At 39.1% G+C, this 24,420-nt stretch overlaps 1 protein-coding gene across 2 annotated transcripts in view; it reads left to right on the forward strand.

Moving 5' to 3' along the window:
• The window catches only part of CACNB4 (calcium voltage-gated channel auxiliary subunit beta 4), a 128,671-nt gene that overhangs the window by 14,069 nt on the left and 90,182 nt on the right, over window positions 1-24,420 (forward strand). The window lies entirely within an intron of this gene.

Below are 24,420 nucleotides of genomic sequence, written 5' to 3' on the forward strand. Positions count from 1 at the left end.
TTTGATATTGCATTTTGGACATTGTTGCCAATGTGAAGAGAAATTGCATACGTCATAATAAATAGATATTAATTATAGATCATATTTATATACAGTATATTTCTAGAATTCTTAGTATATTAAAGTTCCTACTTTGAAGAAGATCTTTTGAAACCATTGTCACACTAGATTTTATGTTGGATAAACTGAGATGCATAGTTAATTGACATGATCTATTCTGCTGATAAGAAGAATTATAGGATTAATGTCTAGGACAGGACAGAAGAAATTTGCCAATTGATCTTATCATCATGGAGAATTACAATCTGTTTATACAAGCTGGAAAATGTTTTGATGGTTAAAAACTACATTTATCCTTTTGGGTGACAGGTAGCCAACATACACATGGGTAGTACTTAATTTTGGCTTAATTTGCTTTTAACCAGGATATGTCAATTTTAGGATTTATCATGGAGTAGTCTTGTCTTAACTCACCTCAAAATAGCTTAATTAATTGTTGAGTTCTTGCAGATTTAAAGTGGTATCATTTCTCATTAGTTGAGGTTGGAGAATGCCATGAGGATCTGTATGAAGTTCTGCAGCTCAAGCTTGTCCATTACTAGTTCATTTCAATTTATGCCTTCTGAATTAGTTGGATTTTAATGATTATTACTCCCAGTCAGATGGTGTTTAAGGCTCAACACATTTGGAGAGCAACAGGTAGGGAATGGCTGATTTGTTTTGTGATCCTTCTTTTTGTTGGTGTTTACATTGATGTTTCAGGAAGCAATGACTTAATATTGACAATTAAAGTAGTCCTTTTAGAACAGGGCTTTTCAACCTTTTCACCCATTGTACCACTTCTAGGATATGGCAACATCCGAGTACCACCAGTCGCCTAGCAAGGTGTCAAAAACTTGATCAAAAAAAAAAAAAAAGGAAAAAAGTGATAAAGGTAGTCCTCGACTTATAACAGTTTGCTTAGTGATTGTTCGAAGTTACAATGGCACTGAAAAAAGTGCCCCCAAAGTCACAGCCGAGCAAGACACCTGCCTGCCCACCCAGTGGCGGTCTTCCTCCTGTCCGAGGTTTCCATTATTGTGAGCATTTCTGTTGAGGATTGGCAGCGGGGGTGGGGTGGGGGTTGTTTGGTTTTTATTCCCCCCATCTGCTGGGTGGTTGCAGCAGTTTTTGGTCACCTCACATGGCCCTGGGACACTGACGGTCATAAATATGAATCAGTTGCCAAACATCTGAATATAAATCACAAGACCCTGGAGATGCTGTAACATTCCAGCTGATCAACGCTTCTTCTGGGCTCAGCAGAAGTGCCAGGATCAGTGCTGCTTTCCAGTTGATCAGCACTTCTTTGGTGCTGTCAGGGCTCAGAGGAAGCGCCAGGATCAGCGCTAGGCTCCAGCTGGAGCTCAGCACTGATCCTGATGCTTCTGCTGAGCCCTGAAGAAGCACCAATCAGCTGGAAGCCCTGACAGCCCTGCAGCTCCAATCGTCTCTCGCTCAGGCTTGTGTGGTGCTATCATCAGTTCAGCTCATTCCCCTCCCCTGCTACCACTTTTCTAGGATGGTAGCGTACCACCTGCCAGATGCCAATGTACCACAGGTGGTAGCTGTACCACTGGTTGAAAAGCCCTGTTTTAGAACAGTAAATAAAACACTCATTAACATCCTTAGCATGAATCTAAGAAGGGTATTCTTTTATATGCCATGTAACTAACATTGCCTCATACGTACACGATCCTTGGAAAGGATATGATTCTTGCATTTGAATTTAATTTTAATCCCCACTTGCCAAGCATAGAATGCAGAACTCAGAATCAACAAAATAAGTAAATTCACCTGGATCATTGCAGTTAAAGAGGCTATCATTCCACTCCATTCCATGCACAACATCTGTGATTTTAAATCAGCAAGGCATAAAAAATGGGCAGACTTGTGTTTGAATTAAGCCAGATGTCACCTTTTTGTAAACATTTTCTTTTCTAAGAATTTGGTCCATTTGCTTACTATGCAGGTTAAAGCAGTAACAATTTGTGGGAAAGTGTGGGTGTAAACCATGCTTTATGCTTCCTAAGGACATAATTCAAAAGCTGTCTTATGTAGCTTACCTGCATTTTGCACCGCAGAGTTATAGTTCTTTAAAGAAAATTGCAAAGTTAATGTATTTCTGTTTGGTTCCTTCTATACACATGAGGGATAATGAGCAATTGTAGTTAGTTGAACTCTAAAATGTTCTAGAAACAAGAACAGTATAGTACTTCTTCAGCGGATGGAAAGTGTGTGGTTTGCTAGTCAAAGTATAAATAATGTGCAAAAAATGGCACATTGCATTGCACAGCTGTAAAATACGACTGGATATCCTGAGGATATGATTATGTTTGTAGGTTCTAATGCCAGTGAGAACTCACCAGCTTTTGGTTTGAGTGAGAAACATACCATAAACTTAACATACATGATATGATATAATTTATTGACCTGATTTGGTCATACTTTCCCAGATTGCTAAACTGCAGCACAGCCTTTCCCAGTCTGGTGTGCCTCCCCATGATGGTGACTACAATCTCCATTTTTTCCAGCTATCATGCCTTGCATTTGGCTAATAATTATAGGAGTTGCACTAAAGAGTATCTGGTTGAGGAAGGCAGATACATCTTCTCTTGCTTTTTCTCTTCCTCACTGCGCAGATTCTTTAACTCTAAAGCAGAACTGTAATTTAATGTTCAGGTCATGATTTAAGATCCTGGCTGGTCAATGTAGGTTAAATTGCATATATTTCAGAAGTAATAGGAAAAAATGTAAATTAATCAAGATCAGACTGTTATGTAAAAGAGAAATAGGGTGGCTATGTATCTTAGTATATATGTCTTGCATTTGTCTAGTTTGAATCCAATTCAAAATATAAAAAATATAGGAAGAGAGCTTGATGTTGCTCACTTGCTAAACAACTAATATACATCAGTATTTCCTTCATGTCAAAGCAAGGTATTTCTTCTTACGGTCACAGTAAATTATTTCTAAATGGGCATTTATATGTAGGGATTAACTCAAGAACAGCAGTTTGGATCTCTTCTGTCTTTCCCCATAATTGTGTTATCTTTCCTTTTTGGGCAATGTGCAGGAATGGGGTCTATGACAGTTTGCCACGGCCAACTTGCCACCATCCACTTGTCATAGCTAACTTGCCATGGCCAATTGGCCGCAACCAACTCTTGGCAGGACAACTCGCTGCAGCCAATTCACTGTGGGACAACTGGCTAGGGGACAAGAGTTACACTAATAGCAAAGAAATGGTCAAATAGAATTATTAAGGAAAGGGTGGAAAAGGAGGGACAAAATGAAATGTGAATGACAAAAATATTTATTTTTATTTATTTTAAATAATTAAATTGAATTGTTAAATTGTTCTGTGGCGAGTTGGCTGTGGCGAGTTGTCCTATGTTGGCCATGACAAGTTGGCCACAGAGAGTTGGCTGTGGCGAGTTGTCCTGTGGTGGCCATGGTGAGTTGGCCATGACAAGTTGGCCACAGAGAGTTGGCTGTGGCGAGTTGTCCCATTCTAGCAGGATTGGGTCCTACCAGAAGGAAGCATGATTGGCTCCACTTGTGCCCAACATTCACTCCCAGCCTGTAAGCCAAGAATGTATATCCAAATGTTCTATTTTACTTACAAATGCTTGACCCCTAAAAAAACCAGCATGCCTTCTTTTTCCTAGAAAAACAGGCACTATCTCAGTATGTGCACCATAGGTCACAGGGTCAGATTTAAATTTTAAATCTTCTATTACATTTTTCAAAAAGTTTTTTTTTTTTTGAAAACTCACCATTTGTTTAATGCATTACTTAAAGCAAAGACCACATTTTCTGTCTTGTGCTGATGAGCAAACGTTGATGCTGTAGCTTATGGCTTCCATGTAGAGCCCAAGGTCTTATCTTTTGAATCTTGAACTGTTCTCAGGATTGATATGAAGAGCCTTATATTCCTTTTATCTGACCAGATGGTGCTTATTAGATTCAAGAAATTTCTCTAGGGACAGAAGTCAGTTCTCACCATTCTAGCGCAGAGAATATATAGGTCGTCAGAAAAATTGCTGGAATCTTATTGAATATTGAGATACTGGATGACAACTTCCTGGAAAATCTGATGTTTCTTATTATTGGGATGGAAGATTTGGAACTAAAAAGAGACTCCCAAGTTTTATTGATTCTGTTAAATAATGCCACAGAACCATTTTTACTAAGTCCATGACACATGATCCCTGCCTTATTCAAGAGAGGCCAGTTGGTTTTTATTGTGCAAGCTAATGAAAGTATTTTGGAGATATATGCAGAGACAAGAGCTTTAAATCATTGTTCAGGCAGGCAGTTATATAATGTAGTGTGAGAGAAAAACTGCTGGCATGAATTAGCTTTCTGTGAAGGGTTTCAAAGAAAATCTTTGCTGGCTACACATATTGTTGAACAGAGCTAACAATTGAGTGCACATTTAGATATCAGACATAAAGTAGGGAAATGGGAAACTGATTCATAAAATAGAAGAGTAGAGGCTAGTCAGAAGTTTTATTGCTGTCCAAACTGGATTTTGATGTCAAGTGAAAATGCCCATGTGACGCTACATAGGAGAAAAATGGAGAACTGTGGATGGGTTTTACTTTTTCAAAAATTTCTCGGCTGCCATCACCTGCCAAACTTAAGCTCTGAAGCCACTGGGGATCTTCATGCAAAGAAGTTTGATAAGATGGCAGAGTTATCTACTGTGTATATAATAATGTAAAGCATCAGGGAAATCAGAAGATCCAGGCAATTCAAATGAATATAAAGTTTTATTGCAAGCTGAAGCTCTCTACAGGAATCTGAACGATTAATGTCCAATCAAATTGATGGTAGATAAGAGTCAATGGAATTCAAAGTGGGCTGGACTTAGACTTCTTGTAGGCGTGAAGGGACTCATGACTGATGAAACATTTGACCCCTCCCTTGGTCTCTGGTCATCTACAAATGATATGAAGAAATGGCTTTGGGAGATAGGAGGAAGAGCCATAGACTGGCAACCAGCATGTAAAGGAAGGAAAGCGGACATTGGAAATATTTCAAAAGGGACTCTCCTAGTTTACCTAGGACAGGGGTGGCGAACCTATGGCACGGGTGCCAGAGGCGGCACTCAGAGCCCTCTCTGTGGGCACACACGCCGTCGCCCAGTCCTAGGCCTTCAGCTGGGTTTTATAAAATCTTTTCGCTTTAGGCCTCCGCTGCCGTGTGGCAAAAAAAAAAAAAAAGGTTCAATCAGTCAATTTCAACTTCTGGCGGGGAAAAAAAAGATCTTGCAAAGTTGGAATTGATTGAGTGAACTTTTTCTGCCGTTACCACCGCAGCCACACCTATCCAATAGGCCACACCCAGCCAATGGGCCACACCCATCCGGCACCTGATGATGCATAAGTGGGTTTTGCGTTGCAGTTTGTGCATTCGAACTCTAAAAGGTTCGCCATCACTGACCTAGGAGAATCAACAGAAAAGGAGAGGAAAAATACTTTCAATCTTTCTAGATTCTCTTCATGTACAATAAAGATATAGCTAGCACTCCTGGTGGTGCTTCTTGTCTGGATTACCTCAAAGGCCTTACAGAATGTCATTTTTAAAAATGATTTTAATGAATAGCCAGTCTGAAGCATTACTGCACGAGGAAGGAAGAAATGACATCTGACTCAGAATTTTAGTTGATAAGATTCATATTTCTCACTAAAAATTCAGTAGTCAAGGATACACTTTGAGGCAAGTATCTCCTGCAACCCCCCCATCCCAGAATAAAATCCTTTTTGTGATTTATCTACTCCATAGAGCCCATTAGCATATAGGTTGTTAACAAACCCTGACTTTTTGTGGTGGGGTATAATCCATGTACTTTTTGTAGTAAGGTTTTAATAGTCACCATCTGAAAAACCATAGGAGTCAACAACACATGCAATACACAGAGACTCCCTAGCAGATGTGCTGCTTAGTTTTCTGTTTCCATGGCAACAAGGTTGCATTCCCCCCCCCCCCATAGCCTAAACGCAGGAAGCAAGTTCAGGTATTAATAGCCAAAGCTACGTATGTATGAGCACTAATATGCAAGATATAGCTGTTTTGATTTCTCCAATTTGACGTTTTTAACCGGCATTAAAGAAAAAAGCCTGTATATAATGTCCTTTTTCTTCTCCCACAGTTCCTATGATAAATTCAATCTTTGCTAGTCACATAGGTTTATTTATTTCAGGGACATTCCTACTTGCTTGATCTTCTTGACTGCATAAAGAAATTAAGCTTCTTTCACATGTGATGAACTGAAAAAAAGTTTTGAATGGCAATGTTAGTCAGTATAAGTGGTTTTTGTTTATTTATTTAGCATTCTCTGCTGCTTCAGCCAAACCAGAACAGTTGACAACTTCTCCTTATGGAAATAAGATTGAAATCCAAAAAATATCCCATGAATGCATAAAATAATAAAAATTTCCCATTCAATACCCTTTTAACTGCCTAAAGCATCTTGGCACTTTTCTCTCGGGAGCAGCATTCAGCCAGGCCTATCTTTTTATTTGCCAGTTAAATTGTGGCTGAGGATAGATTTATTACAGGCAGACCTGGCATTCAAAAGCATCAACAGATTCCAAGGCTTTTTGTGGCCTAGCCGTCTGTTTCATAAGACAATGTGATGAGACCAAAAGCAGGGATTGACCTCAAATTTTCTATCTTCCTTCCATGAGAGAAGCCCAACGCATCACTATGCCTTATCACAATCCTTTACCTCTCTTCTCTATTTCTTTCTACTCCATCAGTTCCAAGTTCCTTCCAAACATCACATGGGCCATCTATTTATTTATTTATTTATTTATGAGACTTATATACCGCTTTAAGTGCAAGCACTCTCTAAGCGGTATATAAGTAAGCAATGTATATATATATTTACATTGCCCCAACAATCTGGGTCCTCATTTTACCTACCTCGGAAGGATGGAAGGCTGAGTCAACCTTGAGCCGGTGAGATTTGAACCGCTGACCTGCTGAACACAGTCAGCTAAAGTGGCCTGCAGTACTGCACTCTAACTGCTGCGCCACCTCGGCTCATCTAGCCTAATTCACAGCCTCCAACCTTCCGGTAACACTTCCACCACATATCTGATTCTCCTTACAGTTGTTCACTGGGCAGGTCACTCAATTTACTTAATTCTTATCAATTTCCTTTCTCCCTGCCTTCCAAACCATGTGATCACCTGGAGTTGTTCTTACTGGGTCCAGCAAGGACTCCCCTTAATTCTACTCCAGGCTTAGGATCCCAAAATCACATTGCATCCTTCACCTGGAGACTGGTTCCACCACACATCTCTTTCTCCATTCCTTGCCCAAACCAAGTTACAACACTGGATACACAAAGTAGAGAGAGATGGTTTTATTGCTTCAAATATCTTTCGTGCAGAACATTTCCATACTCATGATATCTAGAATCTGGTCTTTATGAATGAAATTCACAATTCGTTTGCATTTTAAATTTTATTTCACTAGCAAACACTCATGTTTTAAAAGTTTAGGAACACACGGGAGTGAAAGTTAGAAAATCCAGTATGAATATAAGTGGCCAATGGATATATTTCAATAAACGATAGCTTAGTACTTCCAAATGTATATAACAATGTGTGTGTGTGTGTTTGTGTGTGTGTGTTTGTGTGTATGAATTGTAGGACACTGTTGGAACTGAAAGATGCTTGACACAAATCACTGTAGGAGGAGAGGCATGATAGTCTGGAGCACTTTTTCTGACTAACAAATTTTATTAATATACAGTACTGTATTTCTTAGTCAGAAAAGGTGCTACTAACCTTCTGACACAGACTGTTATTTCTGCTGATTTTTTACAATGGGCTTTTGATTAATTTCTTTCTTGGGAAAACATCTAAAGCTCTAATTCCTCTTTGTGACTAGCAAAATGCCACAGACATCAATAGTATTTAAAATAAATGTTCAGAGTCCATACTTGGAGCAGAAAATGTGATAAAATCACAGCAGCAAGGACTAGAATGGCTGAGTTGTAGTTTTTCTCTCTTTTTCTACTTAGTTATTTTTTGAGATTATGGCTTGACCTCTAACCTCCAAACTTGTTCCTACCATCCCCAGCTATGGACATATGGCTGAAGCTACAAGCTTTCAGGAAACATGCTTAAAATGAATTAGAATTCATATTTTGCTTATTTCTCAGATGCCATTAAATTAACAGAATGGGTGGATGTTTCCTAGATTAAATTTCTCTGGTAGAAGCATACATACTCACATGCTTGTGTATATATGTATATAATTTAAGAAATATATTTTATATGGAACTTGGAAAAATACGCATTTTGAAGAGTGAACCACACACATTTATTTCAAAAAGAAACCATGTTGCTAGAGATTTTTTAATTTCTTTTCCTTTTAATTTTTTAAAGAGATGGGGCACAAACATGTGGAATAGGACCTATGAATTTACAGTCCATGAAATGCACTTTAATTGAAAACATACACATTAATTTATTGAGTCTGGTATAAATTCTTTTCCTATTTTGTATTTAAAATGTTATTAGCAAACAACAATCCTCAGGAAAAAAAATGATGTGTAGAATTTGCAACTAAATTTAAAGCATAGCTGTTTTTAAGTAGCTGATGATGGGATTATAGGCAACAATTATTTGAAATTTATATTATACTTATATGAACATGTTTTATATAAATGAAGTATGTCCAGCAAAGTATGTATTGGTAAGTAAGAGTCCCCCTCCCCTCCCCCGTCCTGGGTTTTGTGTAGATTTTGTAGATATGCTAACATTTATTTGGCACGGCATAATTCTTAATCATAATTCTAATGTTTGATTCCCTGTAAATATTGGACAATATTTCAGTTTACAGTGGCAAGTTATGTAGTGCTTCATGCCCGTTTTGTGCAGCGTTTGAACAACATTTGTTCGAAACCTTTGCTGCTATAAGAGATGGAGTATTTTCTTAATGCAGTTCTAAGTAATTCCTGTTCTGCTAGTGTGTTGATCTGCAGTTGCCAGGTTTCTAGTCCCCCATATACACAGATAATACAACTCTGAAATAAATTTAGAAATCACTTTAATGCCCTGGATGTTTAAGGGATGCAAATGAGGAGTATACTGTGGAATGCTAAAATGACTGCATTAAAGAAAAGTGAATAAATTGGCCGTTATCAATGTCCAATCAAGAAAGTACATGTAAGATAGTTCTGATATTCTAACAATGTATGGTGCATTGTTGCTAATGCTTTTAAAATGTTTTAACAGTGGGTTTTTTCTTCTTCTAGCATTCTATTCCACAGTCATTTGTATCTCAAAGCATTCCTGCATATGTTGCAACAACTCTCTATCTAAATAAAAGACAAACATCCAGCAAACTTAAGAAGGCATTTTAACATTGTTTATAGTCTTACTTTTTTTGTTAAAGCAGGGAGCTTAAGGGCTTAATTTTAAACAGACTACACACAGTGTTAAACCAGATGCTTTTTAAAACTAAGGTGTGTTGAACAAGCCATTTTGCCGTGAATCATAAAATGTTAGGCATTATGGGTCAGATCACCACATCACACTAAGCCAAAATCAAACCATGTTTCAGTAAGCCCAAAACAAATTGTATTTCATTTTTTTTTTGCCAGAGAAGTTATGCTTCTGCCCTCTTTTCTTTTCTTTAAATTTGTGCTGATTGTATACTACTAGTTTTAATCTGAGGAGTGATTTGAACCAGTAGGTAAATCACACTTGGCTCTTGAGTAAGATATTGCAGCTAGATATGATTATAAAACTGAAGGCAATATATAGCACAGATTTATTTTTACAGAGGGAAGGCAAGTTACAGGCATACTTCAGAGCTGTTTTGTGCTGAATCAATTAATATTCTGTACCAGGAAAATGCTTCTTCTACTCCAGCGTTTCTCAATGTTTGTGTGACGGCGACCCCCGTCACACGAACGTGCCGCGCATGCGCGGCGCCGCCCCCTGAGGGGGGAAAATGGCGGATTGCATTGTTTGGCGACCCCCGTAAAATGGTCGATCGACCCCAAATGGGGTCGCGACCCATAGGTTGAGAACCGCTGTTCTACTCAGTGTTGCAAACTAGAGCAAAGCTCTTTGGTGCATCTACTTGCTGTAGATGTTTGCTCTATTACATGTCATTCATGGGAAAGGCAGTCTTGCAGACTTGGCAGGCCTTGCTTATGATAAGGGCATGTGGGAGTTATGGACTCTATAACATTTGGAAGGCACAGGAGCAGAAATGTGAGGGGACAGCCTGCCTTATTGACAGAGGGGGCAAAATATCCTTGCTTTAGTCCCTAAAATGACCCAATAGCTCAGTGGTTCTCAACCTTTTTAATGCCGCGACCCCCAACCGGTCGTAAGTCGAGGACTGCCCAACCGGTCAGAATGGGACTTTTGGCGGGCTCAGCAGGGCAGAGACAGCCTGGACAATTCCTATTGGCTTTTGAAAGCCAATAGAATTAGACTCTATTCAAGAGAGTCTATTCTATTGGCTTTCAAAAGCCAATAGAATAAAAGGGATTAGCACAGCTAAGGAAAAGGGGGGAAAAATGATGGACTGCATTGTTTGGCGACCCCTGTGAAATGGTCGTTTGACCCCAAATGGGGTCCCGACCCACAGATTGAGAACCACTGCAATAGCTGATGAGGAGAAAGGCCTCTGCCTTAGGCCATTGATGGCCACTTCCAGTCCCAGTTGACCGCACTCTGACCAGATAGGCAGAAGCAAATATTGTGGTTCAGAGCAGATAAAATGGCATTTGCAGACACTTTCTTTGACACCTGCCTGCCTTTCTTTGACACCTGCCTGTTCACTTAAATCAGGGGTGTCAAACTGCCAGCCCATGGGCTGGACACGTCATTGGGAAACCACATCTACCCCATTGCCGGCAATGCCGAAAAAGCTCCGATATGTTGTACAATGTCATGTGACATCGCGAGTTTGACATGTCTGACTTAAATGAAGGTAACTCTTTTTACATGCTCAAGTTGGGAATGCAGAAGGATTCCATAACAGTTAATTGATCAAGTATCCTATCCCAACCCCTTCAGCTCCTGGAGTCAGTTAATTAGCAATGTTGACTCCAGCAAGCAAAGGTATTGTGGTAAACACTACTTGAGTTTAAAAAACAACAACATGCATTTTCTTTAAGTGATCAAAGCTGAAAGGGCAAGGTCCTTTTCGTCTTCCACATCAAGTCAGGGCTAAGTGAGGTTTTTTTGTAAGATTTTCTATGGCACAATTTAAAGCAGGGGTCTTCAAACTTGGTCCTTTTATGACTTGTGGACTTCAACTCCCAGAATTCCTCAGCCAGGCACGCTGGCTGAAGAATTCTGGGAGTTGAAGTCCACAAGTCATAAACGGGCCAAGTTTGAAAACCCCTGATTTAAAGCAATGCACAATGCACATGAAATGGGTTCTCATGGAGATTTATTTAATCAATTTATATCCCACCTTTATTATTTTTATAAATAACTCAAGGTAGCAAACATATTTAATGTTCCTTTTTCCTCCTATTTTCTCCACAACAACAACCATGTGAGGTGGGTTGGGCTGAGAGAAAGTGACTGGCCCAAAGTCACGTGCTGGCTTTCATTACTAAGGCGGGACTTGAACTCACAAGTTTCCATGTTTCTAGCCTGGTGCCTTAACCACTAGATTGTTGTTCCTATGGCAGATTTTACTCAAGTGAGATCCTGAATATAAACAGCTCTCAATCTCCAATTGTATCTAGGTGGCAATGATCAATGCAGTTTTTCTGCACCAGATTATTACTAAATTGTCCCACGTTTCTGTGCCAGATGCTTCTCTTTTATCTCTCTGCTTTCTACCTATTTCAGATGGAGAAAGCAACATCCCACCCCATCTGACTCTTCCACCAGGACGTGGCACATTCACCACTATCTCCTACAATCTTAAATGTGCTTCTCAGACAAGGCACAGTTTTAAGCATGGGGATTTTTTTTTCATGTATGGTTTTATCAGGATGAGTCTGAGCAATGTTGCTTGCCTGAAGCAATCCTAAAAGTTTATTTATTTGTCTATGACATTTATAAACCACTTCAGTCTCAAGGCAGTTTGCAGGAGCAATAGTGACATAGCCAGTTCAAGAAAGGAATACTACAATGAGCTACATCATGTTTGTATGTAATGATATCACACATTCACACCTGATGCCATCAGCCATAGACAATCAAATCTCAAAAAGCATCTGGAACAGCCAAAACTTTACAAGGTTTTTGAAGATCAGGAGAGAATAGATTTTCTCCATCAATAGAAGTCAACTGGCTGGGTCTTTAAATCTTAATTGGACCCTAGTGATGGGACAGTATTGTTCACTTGATAGCAAAGAGTTGAACTTAAATAGTGCAGCACAAACTGGATCACACAAGCCTTACTGTCCGATAGATCCAAATAACTGTTGCTTAAGGCAGTTATTTTGCTCAGCTTAGTGATAGAAAGGGTCCTGGGTTTTATCTTAAAATATATTAAATCCTGATTTTTGTCAAATGAATATGAGTTGGCAGGCTGAACTGCCATTTCTGTAGTTGTGAGAACCTGTTGTGTATTTCTGACTTTGTATTGGTAACTGGAAACACATATTAGTTTCCTGTGGCAATTACAATTTCTACATAAGGAAACTCATTATGTCTCTTATTTGTTTCTTAAGCTGTCATAAGAAGTTTTATAAAATTTTGGTTAAATTTCCAAACACAAGCTCCTTCTTGCCAGCTTTTCTGTAACAATAGTGGAAGCCTAGCAGGTGAAGATGGTATATTTTTGCCTTTGCTTGGCTAGCAATGATTTTGTTGATTTTCCACAGTAAGCTCTACAGTGTTGTTATGACTTTGTGAACCCAGTGATTGTTGTCTATTAACTATAGTTTGCCTTAGTGTTAAATGTGAACCAAACCCTTAAGATTGGTTCAATAAACTGGTAGTTTGATCAATGTGTGAATTCACATATTAAGACATTGATTATAAGAGTTAATCTTGTTTAATGATAATTTATCCTGTGAACCATTCAGTATGGTTGCTGTGGAACTAAAGTTAGGTTATTCTGTGACATGACTATGAGAAAAATAACAACCTTTATGCTGCCCAGAGTCACTTTCATGTGAGATGAGTGGCTATACAACTGTAATAAATAATAAATAAGTAAACAAATAACCGAATTGCAACTTGCATCACTCTTCATAATTTAAACACATTTTAACAAGTTTAAATACTTTAAAGTGAGATTAATGCCCAATCTGCCTTCCTAGAGAGGGAGAATGCAAAAAAAAAAAAGCTATGCTCATTATTGCAATGAAATATCAGTGGAAAATAGCACGAAACTAAACCTATTTATTGCCCATCCAGATGCTTATGGTAGCATGGCACTTTTTATGAGAGCTATTTCTGATGTGGGAAGCTGATTGTACTTTTGCTCATTTTGTTGCATCCTGTTTCTGATGTTTAGAAGTATAAGTAAAAATAAAACCAATTCTACTACTTTTTTGTGTTGTCCTCCAAGATACCTTGGAGAATAACTTGACTCCCTCTTCTTTGTGACAGCCCCTGAGATATTAGAACACTGCTATCATGTCCCCCCTTTGTCCTTCTCTTCATTAAAATAGACATACCCAATTCCAGCAACCGTTCCTTATATGTTTTAGCCTCCAGTCCCCTAATCATCTTTGTTGCTCTTCTCTGTACTCTTTCTAGAGTCTCAACATCATTTTTACATCATGGTGACTAAAACTGGATCCAAGTGTGGCCTTACCAAGTCATTGTAAAGTGGTATTAACACTTCACATGATCTTGATTCTATCCCTCTGTTAATGCAGCCTAGCACTGTATTGGCTTTTTTGGCAGCTGCAGCACACTGCTGGCTCATATTTAAGTGATTGTCCACTAGGACTCCGAGATCCCTCTCACAGTTACTGCTATTGAGCAAGGTAACTATTATCTTCTATGTTGTTCACTCTTTTTCAGCTTACTATTTTTTTTTCTTTTCCATTTTCCATATCATACAGGAGTATTAAGTGAACATTTGCTTGCTGATTATTGCTTCAAGAAAAAAACAAAACCTGACTACAGTATTTGATCAAAATCAAACCAACCATCCAGTCAGTCTTGGATCAAATTGGTTGATGTTTTGTTTTTGAGGTCTGTGGTACTCTTAATCATTTTCAGATTGATAATTTGGAATTGTAAGCTGTTTTTCACTTCTATCTTAATGATCACATTTCCCAGCTATATGTTATTACTGAAGAGGTCATTGTGTTAACTATTCTGATCTTTGGTGTCAGTAAAATATTATTTTCTTTCATGATTGTCTAAGTTTGTGATTGACTTCTTCCTTAGGATTAATCTATTTTCTAGCATGCTGCCCATCTAGACAGCATGCTAGATTTATTTTTGAACTCAAGAAAATAAAACTATCTTTAGTTCTTGGCTGGCTGCTCTAAGTTCACTAAGCATATTCTTTGGCAATACCTAATATTTAACATTCAGCCAGATTTTTCTTTATTTAAAAAAAATAGATCATCAATCTGTTCCTTTTTTCTCTGCCACTCATGTCCAAAAAGTTTTTTCCCATTGTGGATACAATCAGTTGTGATTGCATAGATAACTGTCAACTCTTGATTGATAATCCTAGCCCTTCTCCTTTTACTGGGAGGAAAGGGGTGAGGCAGCCAAAATAAGCAGACATAATCAATTGTGTGCAAAACCCACAAGTGGACAAAAAAATTTTGACAGGCAGAAAAGGAATAAGATTGATGAACCCTTTCTGGTACTTTCAGTTTGCAAAGTGGTTATTTGTTTTTCCCAAAATTTAATGTTTTTATGCCATCTTTTCTAATCCTGTGATTCTTGTGATATATTTGCTATACAGATTAAACAGTGGAACAATATACAGAAAGCATGTCAAACTCACAACGTATCGGAGCTTTTTTGCCATTGCCAGCAATGAGGTGGGCGCGGCTCCAGTATGATGAAACCGGCCCGCGGACTGGCAGTTTGACACCCCTGATATACACTCATCTCTCATTTTCTTTCCTGTTCTAAAGTACCATGTTTCTCCAAAATCATGTCTACAGTACTTCTTGTTCATTGTAATCCCCCATTCTGGCATATGTATTAGCTTAACTGTAGCAGTTTCATCCACATAATTAGAGGCTTTACTGTAGTCAGTGAAGCAAGGGCAAAATTCCTTAAATTATCTGGCTCTCTCCATTATCCATCATATCTTTGCTTTTTGAACTTAAGTTTCTCTGTCTTTTCTGAAACCTGCTCATTCACCTGGAGTTTTATTTGCTATGTATGGTGGAATTCTTCTTTGCAAGGTATAAGGCAAAACTTTGCGTATAAGAGGACTAATATACTCTGGATGAATTGTATAGCATTTACCCATCTTAGGTACCACTTTGCTGGGAAAGTAACAGCATTCTGTGTTTCGCCATAAGCTCCGTGCTGCGGTATGATGTCATGCTGGTCGCATGACTGCAGAATCAACTTTGGACAGTGCTGGCTCAATGACTTACAGAAACAGCGATGAACAACGCTCCCCAAAGTTAGCTATGACTAGCAGAGTAAAATCCTTCAGGGACATCTTTACCTTACCTTACTCAGCTTATATCTTAGACCAGTGATGGTGAACCTTTTAGAGACCGAGTGCCCAAAACTGCCCCCTGCCCCTGCTCTGCCTCCCGTCCTGCCTGCTCCGCCCCTGCCTGCCCCCTGTCCCGCCCGCCTGCAGGACCACACACTGCCTCCATGGCCCATCACAGAGTCATGGCAGCCATGCCCTCCGCCCACACCCCGCAGCAGCATCTGCACACTATGAGGCACGAGGGCGGAGTCTTGTCCCTGCTGCCTGGCTATCTCCTTGGCTGTGCTGCTGTGTGCAGGTCGCGCCTGGGGGCAACTTTACTCCAGGGGGGCTGCTGGTGAAGAGGGGCTGTGGGGGGAGGCGGGCTGGGGCAATGGCACGCGTGCTCACAGAGAGGGCTCTGAGTGCTGCCTCTGGCATGCGTGCCATAGATTCGCCACCACTGTCTTAGACCATATAATACAAAGTTCCTCTATTTCTCCAATATTTGTTTCCTTATAATTTCTTCAGTTGATTCATGTTTCATCTTTCATTTAGGACTCAAAGTAGCATTCATTGCACTCTTCCTCTTGTTTAAAGCAACCATGTGAGATAGGTTGGGCTAAATAAGAGGGTGAGGCCCAAAGTCACTCAGTAGTCTTCTACAGTTGAACGTAGACTTGAACCTCAGTCTCTCATTCTTGTCCAACATCTTTATCAGATTCCAATTGTCCAAGCCTCCTATGGCAAGAACAGCAGAACTCTACAGTAGATTAGACTGTGAAGCTCATTATGTGAATTTAAGGCAAGGGCTCTTTCTCTCAGTAAAACCTATGTCAATTTACTCCAGAAATAAACTAGAAGAAAGTATGGTGTTTGCTGCATGAGTTTTTCAAGCAATGGTTGAACAAAATAATGAATGTATGTTGTTCCTTTTTCTGCTTCCTCCCCCCCCCATCTCTGCATCTCCTATTTTTTTATAGAATCAATTTAAAAGTGATGATAGCCCTTTTAGACCCACTTCCGCTTGGTTTGTGACTCACCAGTGAGTCAGACTCAGCACTTGACAGCTAAAACCCGACACTTTAGACAAACTTTCGGAGTGTGTGTGTGCATGTATTTTAAACATTTATATCTTAAAACTCTAAAACAAGAATAAAATACCTTTCTGACAAGAGAAGAGATCCTTTCACAAGAAATTAGTTAAATAATGCAAGTTGGAGGAAAAAAAAGAACAAAAGTTTGGTCAAATTAAATGTAGATACTTGTCTTTTGAGCAAGTATCCTTGAACTATAAATGATGTGCAGTAACTTACTGATAAGAATAGAAGCTGAGAAAGAGGAATGCAAATCTCCCTTTTTCCTTATTCTTCTTTTCTCATCATACATCAATTGGACAGTTCAGAAATCAATCAGGAAATTTAACTTGCTAATAGACAGGGCATGAATTTTTCAAAAGTGGAACATACATATCCGTTGAAATGGATCACCCATTATGTATTCTTCCTCTTGTCTCAGAATGATGAGAACACCATTGGCATGAGACATTTCATGGAAATCGATTACTTTAAGGGGCAATAACCTTCTCTCTGATTTTAATCGGTTTAAATGCACAGTGTGCTCATTTATTTTTGTAAAAAGGTCTTTCAGTTCTGAGTTTACCTCCTTAGGATAGTTGCTACCATAGCAGTTACCCCAACCTGGCATCCTTCAAGTATGGACAGCATTGTTAACCTCCTTCTGCTCCCGAGCTTCAAGTCCTATAGAAGAGAAGTCTACCTTGAATGCTTTGCAGCTTTTCCTTAACCACTTACCCAAAACAAGCAAAAATGAATTTGACCCCAAAGAGCCTGAACGCAAGTGCCAAACTTTTTGGATTTCTCCCCCACAAACCTGTTTCCTTCCATTTTGTGGCTGCAGGACATTCACTTGTGTGGGGTGCACTGATATTCATCCCTTAAAGTTACAGTGTTGTACAAGTGACAATGGTCTTTATCTGCTTCCATTATTTGGGGATTTAAAAAGGTCTTAGGGCTGTGGAAAAGGGACAGAATGTGTAATGTATTGGCCACAACTGTTTTAAATCACTTGCTTAATGTCTGACCTACATTGCTGTATTGTTTAACAGTTGCTGTTACTGAAAGCCAGACTGGCTGTCTCCAAGCTGATAATGAGGTTTGGGGTGGGAAACTGTTACTTTAAACCTATTGGTTGTCACCTAGAGGCTAATTGTATAAATGGCTATGCAGCAGCCTTTAGCGCTGCTTCTGTTCTGAGTTAATAAACTTGTTTGCTGTTTCAACACTCTGCCTCGTTCAATGCCTAAAGAACCAAAGATATAACAGAATGAATCATGAATAGGATGAGAAGGCCATTACCTATAGGGAGCAATAATCTAGCTTGGAGTTCTTTATTTAAAAAAAAAAACCCAGAGTAAATAAAGTAGGACAAGAAAAAGGTATATCAAAATTGCACATGATGTTGAGAAAATGGATGAAGGAGTTTCCTCTTTAATAATAGTAGCGCCTAGACCAGGGGTCTTCAAATGTGGCCCTTTTATGACTTGTGGACTTGTGCCTGGCTGAGGAATTCTGGGAGTTGAAGTCCACAAGTCATAAAAGGGCCAAATTTGAAGACCCCTGGCCTAGACTCTTTTGCTAATGAAACAATGCTGCATATAGAGGACTGCAGTGCAACCCTGAGAACAAATAGATTATGCATGACTTCTTGGGAAAATGTGAACAAAAATGTCTTTTCCTCCCTCCCCTCCCCCTCCCTCCATCAATGAATCATGGCCTAGATTTCAGTGGCACACATGTTCATTCAAATGGCACTTTGGGTTGTTGTTGTTGTTCCACCACCTATATATGCTGCTCAGTCAACTTGCTCTGAACATTTTGTTCTGGATTTTTTACATCTAGAAAATGCAGCTCTTCAGCCTGATTTCCAAAGAGACATCTTCACTTAGAGCAGTGGTGGCGAACCTATGGCACAGGTGCCAGAGGCGGCACTCGGAGCCCTCTCTGTGGGCACATGTGCTGTTGCCCCAGCCTCGCCTCCATGACCCCCTTCTCACCAGCAGCCCCCCTGGAGGAGAGTTGCCCCTGAGCGTGGCCCACGCGGAGCAGTGCAGCCAAGGACATGGCAGCCAGGCAGCGTAGACAAGACTCTGCCCTCACGCCCCATCGCACACAGTTGATGCTGCGGGGCGCGGGCAGAGGGCGTGGCCGCCATGGTGCTGCTGAACAATCTGCGGCGGGCCCTGAAGGTGGTGAGTGGCCCTGCAGGCAGGCAGAGTGGGGGCAGAACGGGGGCGGAGCAGGAGGTGGAGTGGGGGCAGGGCCAGTTTTTGGGCACTCGGTCTCTAAAAGATTCGCCATCACTGACTTAGAGTCTAACTTATAACAGTAGCCTGCTTCTTTTTAAGGAAAGAGCTGCCTTGAGAATTTGCAGTTCTGATAGAAGGAAAGAGGGGTGCTGTACCCCTTTGATGGTTTTGTGGAAAGTCCCATACCTGGAGGGGCCCCAAATGCAGGCAGGGATTTTAGCAGATCTTGCTAAGAGAAGCTGTTTTTTTTTTTTGCTCAGCGTCCTTACTTTGATCAGTTGGATGTAGAGGAAGTGACAGGATCCAACGCTTTGGTCAAAATAAGGAAAACAGTGTGACAGTGTTGCAATGCAAGTTCTACCTCTTTTATACATGTTGGCAGGGTCACACCACACGCCACACACAAAAGGAGCCGAATGCGGTTGCTGAGCTGCTTAAATGAATCCCACCTTCCACCCTGTGTGGGGAGTGCTTCTGGTTGAGAGATTTAAATCATACCTGTAGCTTGTCAGCCTCAGGAAAAGGAACCATGGTTAGGACAAAAGTTTTTGTCCCCTTCTTGGATCCTGCCTCTCAAATGCTAAAGGCCAATAACATGAAACTTTAGCAACTAGAGACACAATGTGCTTGGTACAGTGGGACCAGATTTCTGTAAGTGCTTTTTAGGATGAGATGACCCCCTCACACGAAACACCCAACCCTGATTGCCCTGCCCAGTTCAGGACAGTTGGCTGGTATGGTAAAAATCAGTTGCCTATAGAGAGGATATGTAAAACATTTTGTGTGACTTCAAGAGTCCACAAATAGACTACAAATTTGATGAAGCATACTTAACAATTTTCTTAAAAAATTCCTGGAAGAGAAAGCTCTATTTTTGCATAGTTCCAACTCATGTGCTAAGGACTGCTCAGGGAATATAGAGACGTGAAAAGCACGTCTCTATATTTCCTCTCATCTTCCATCACACCTTGCCTTTAAGGCCAAAACTATTTTAAAGCTATCACTAAAAGTTAATTATATTTGGTGGTGGGGGGGTTTTGTGTAATCATTTGCTTCACTGATATTATCAGATAATACATTATACTCAAATGTGATTAGACAAAACACAAGTCCTTGTCAGATAGAGTGATTGCTTTTGTCTTGCCAAAAAAGAGATGCGTCATCAAAAAAAGATCATAAGGGACATGCAGTGCCCTCAAACATTAATTATTAATACATATCAGTGCCAACTGAGGAATAGTTATTGTATTGTAATGCAAATAGATTTCCCGTAGTGGAGATTTCCGGTGAAGAAAATCATGCCCAATGGGCCAGACTGCCAGATGCTTCATATGTCTCTTGGCTACCAACTTAATGCTGAATAAGAATATCTACTGTTCTCCTCTTTATGGTTCTTTGTCTTTACATCAGAATGAGGTTGGACTGTTTATCAAAGAGAAGAGCACCATCCTATGTGAAACACGTGCCCTAGAATGTATGTAATGACCTACAAAACCTAAGATAATGCTGGATTAGCTGTGCCCCAATTCTAGTAATCAACAGACCCCATTTACTGTTCCTAGATACTGTATCTAGGAATGTGTCTTTGCTCTACCTTATGGCTCCTAAAAGGTAAAATGCTTTATCTAAGTAGACCAGAATGCTTTCAGAGCTGTTAACTTAAAGTGTACAACAGGAAAGAAAAAAAAAAAGATTAATTGATTTGATAGTTTGGTCAAGCTAGTGGTTAGTTGGTTTGTTTTTTATTCTTTATTTATTTTTGTAACAAAATTGCTTCATTTAAACTGCTGGTTGAATTTTGGGTTAATCCAATTCTTTCCTTGGAGGAAAAATAATTTTTAAGACATTATAGCTGTAGTCTGTAAAAGTTGTCTAATTGACATCAACTAGTAAATGACATGAATTTCAGTGTGTCTAATCTATTGGTAACATAAATTATATTCATAGCATCACCCAGCCATTGTTGAAGTGATGTAAAGCCTGTCCTCAAGTGCTGTTATCTTGGCACAATGTTGGCTGGATGATTTAAGAAGACATTATACGTCACTCATAAGAAAATAATCTTAATCTAGCCAAGTGGATCTGACATTTTACTTGAAAGACCTTCAGCAGCAGTTTTTGGTTAAAAAGAAAATTCTGAAACTGAGAACTCTCAAAGTCCAAGAAGAGAAAAAAAAATAGCATTTTTTTTCTACCATAGTTGATTGTATCGGTACCTTCTGTTGTGATAATGTTCATAACTATTTTACTTTTGTGTTATAATTTTATCTTCAAAACTGACTGCATCATTACAACTCATAGTTGAATTTTGCCTATTGCTGATAGCAGGTTTCATCTATTATTCCAAAGAAAAATCCAAACACATTGGCTATCCAGGAAAGGCACAAGACTCTTGCTTTTTTATTTTTTAATATGTGCTATGCAAGCATCTAGTCCTTCGCTCTGCAATTCTCAACCTTCTGAATTTTTTGAAGCACCCACATTAACATTTTTAGTGGTCTATTAAATGCCTTCTTATTCCCAGGTCTTCCCTGGATGAAAATGTATATATGGGTTTTGCTTCTGCATTTGTTCTTTGTTTGCTTCCAAATTAATTGTAGCTTTATACCGGTGATATTAATCCTTTTTTATAAACGTAAATCACTTTAAAATGGGAAGCCATATGTCAATACATTAAATAGATAAAATGAAACATAATTTTATATATGTGCCCCTTTTGGCATATTTTTGAGCTGTGAATTGTGTTGCAACATTCTGCAAAGTACAGATTCCGAGTTCCAGTACATTTTTTATTTCTGTTTTATATTCAGCAAGTCTATAATTGGTATGAACGTAATTTTTCATATTCCTCCTACCCTATAGTTCATTGATTGGTGGTCTGTTATCTGTTATATTATATATATATATATATATATATATATATATATATATATATATATATATATATATATTTAGGTTTTTTGCTAACAAAGAATAAAGAGAGAATGGTATAGCTATACCATTCTCTCTTTATTCTTTGTTAGCAAAAAACCTAAAAATGTAAAATGATGTCGCAGTTAGTGACTGCTGCTTGTGGATGGCTCTAGATTGAGCTGATACAGGCAAAAGAAAAGAAAGAAGATTTCTTTCTCCCATATCTGGGCTGACAGGGTGTTCATTCAAGGTAAAAATATATGTATATATATATATATATATATATATATATATATATATATATATATATACACACACACACACATATACATACAGCAATGCCCAAAAAATGTTTGTATCTAAGTTAATATATTAATGCATAAAAAATCCTCTGAAACATTATACCTGGAAGGACTACTATATTCTGCCATAGACTGTTCACAGGGATATTTTTGCTCTTATAGATACAGATACAGATCCTTGACTTAAAGTATAGTTGAGCCCAATATTTCTATTGCTAAGCAAGATTGTTGAATTTTGGTCCATTTTATGAGTTTTTTTGTCACAATTGTTAAGTGAATCACTGCAGTTGTTAAGTTACTAATATGCTTATTAAGTGAATCTGGCTTCCCTGTTGACTTTACTTATCACAAGGTCGTAAAAGTTGATTACATGACTCTAAAACTGTCATCAGTACATGCCAGTTGCAAGTGTCTGTTGATCATGGACCCGTGGGGGTGCTGCAATAGTCATAAGTGTTAAAACGGGCCTAAGTCACTTTTTTCAGTGCTGCTGTAATTTCAAAGGGTCATTAGAGGAATGGCTGTAAGTCAAGGACTTCCTGTATAGTTGATTGTCAACACAAAGCATTTCCTTCCTTCCTCCCTTTTCCTTCCTTCCTTCCTTCCTTCCTTCCTTCCTTCCTTCCTTCCTTCCTTCCTTCCTTCCTTCCTTCCTTTAAATAGCCTTGGAGTAAGACATTTCAGCTCATGGGGAAAGATGAATGACTAACTTAATCTTTCAGGTAATAAATGATACCTGTATTTACAGAAGAGGCCATTGCTGCGTGTTAAAGTTAGTGCTTTTACTTTTTCAGTTTTCAGCTTTGGTATCTGGAGAGTTATGAAAAACTGAGCAGCACTAAGATGTAGGTTCAAATAATTGTAACTTCTTTCTGGACTTGACTGAGTTTACCATGTTGCTTGTGGAGCGAGGAAAATGGCTTTATGTTTGTATTAAGTTGCTCATCAGCAATTGACTCCCTGGGCCAGGAAATCAAGTTTTTCAGAGCTGATGTCCGCCTGCTGTGGGCCCATTAAAAAAAAAAAAAGAGCTAGGATTCAGGCAAAGCAGGCAGGAACAGGGGAAGAATTAAATGAAACATTGAAACATAGGAAACTGATTGCAGAAAAAGACCTAAGGGTCCATTTGCCCTTTGAGTTTGTTTGTTTGTTTTTTAATTTATTATTTTGTAATTATTACTTTCATATTTTATTTATTTTTATTTTGTTTTTAATTTTTGTCAGATTATCCCATTTTATTAGAGTATGATGATAACATGACAAAAGAGAAGCAGACATACACACTCAATCCACGTCATTATATGCAAAATTTCTACAAGAGGTACAGCAGTGGCCCTATAACTGGATATCCAGTTCATCTATCTAGGCGATCGTCTATGGCGTTTTTCGTGCAGGCCTTCTAGGGCACAGGTCCCCAACCTTTTGGGCACCAAGGACCAGTTCCGTGGAGAAAGGTTTTTCCACGGACCGGAGTGTGTGTGGCATTGTGTGCTACCTGCATTCCATGGATGGGGCTTTGCTTATTTGTGGGGACCGGTTGCTGGCATGCTGCGGCTGGGTACCAATCCACAGACGGGTTGGGGACCCCTGTTCTAGGGAACCAGAGAAGGCACGTCATGGGCCATCTTGCGCAATATGTTTAATATTTGTCAGATAATGGACCTGTGTTTATCCCAAGCATATATCAACTTAGTTATTGATGATTGATCCACTACCTCTGCTGTATTGATGAGACTGAATTTTGGGTTGAATTTGATATGATTGGCCTCTTATGTTAGAAGCCTTAGAATTCAATGACAGCTCTAAGAAAGCTGCACCCAAGGCTTCAACAGATCACAGTTGTTCATCCCTGCTCTGAACCAATTTATCGTCATTCATCTCCATGTAAAATGGAAACTTTTGCAAACACCGGAAGTGTAATTGTAAAGACAAAAAAAATCCTACAGTTCATAAAAAACTTAGCCCATTAAAAGTCCCTTTTAATATTGCAACCTTTTTTTTTTTTTTTTTTTTTACAAGTCCGGTTTTTGTAAGAGGGTCTTCTTTCGATTTTTCTTCCCATTCAATGCTGGGAAAATGTCTTTGAATGGGATTTTCAATTGCAGTTTTACTTTTAAGCCACATGGCGGGGTTGTGACTTTAAAGCAGCAAACAATGCTTTAATTAGGTTTGGCCTTGTCTGCCCTCTGCCTCCATTTTCAAGCAAGTTTTATTTCTTGGTTTGTCATTATCAAAATTATTGCGACAATA

The sequence above is a fragment of the Crotalus tigris genome, unplaced genomic scaffold (assembly GCF_016545835.1).
Source record: "Crotalus tigris isolate CLP2741 ecotype Arizona unplaced genomic scaffold, ASM1654583v1 scf7180000017641.3106099, whole genome shotgun sequence".
Taxonomy (NCBI): domain Eukaryota; kingdom Metazoa; phylum Chordata; class Lepidosauria; order Squamata; family Viperidae; genus Crotalus; species Crotalus tigris.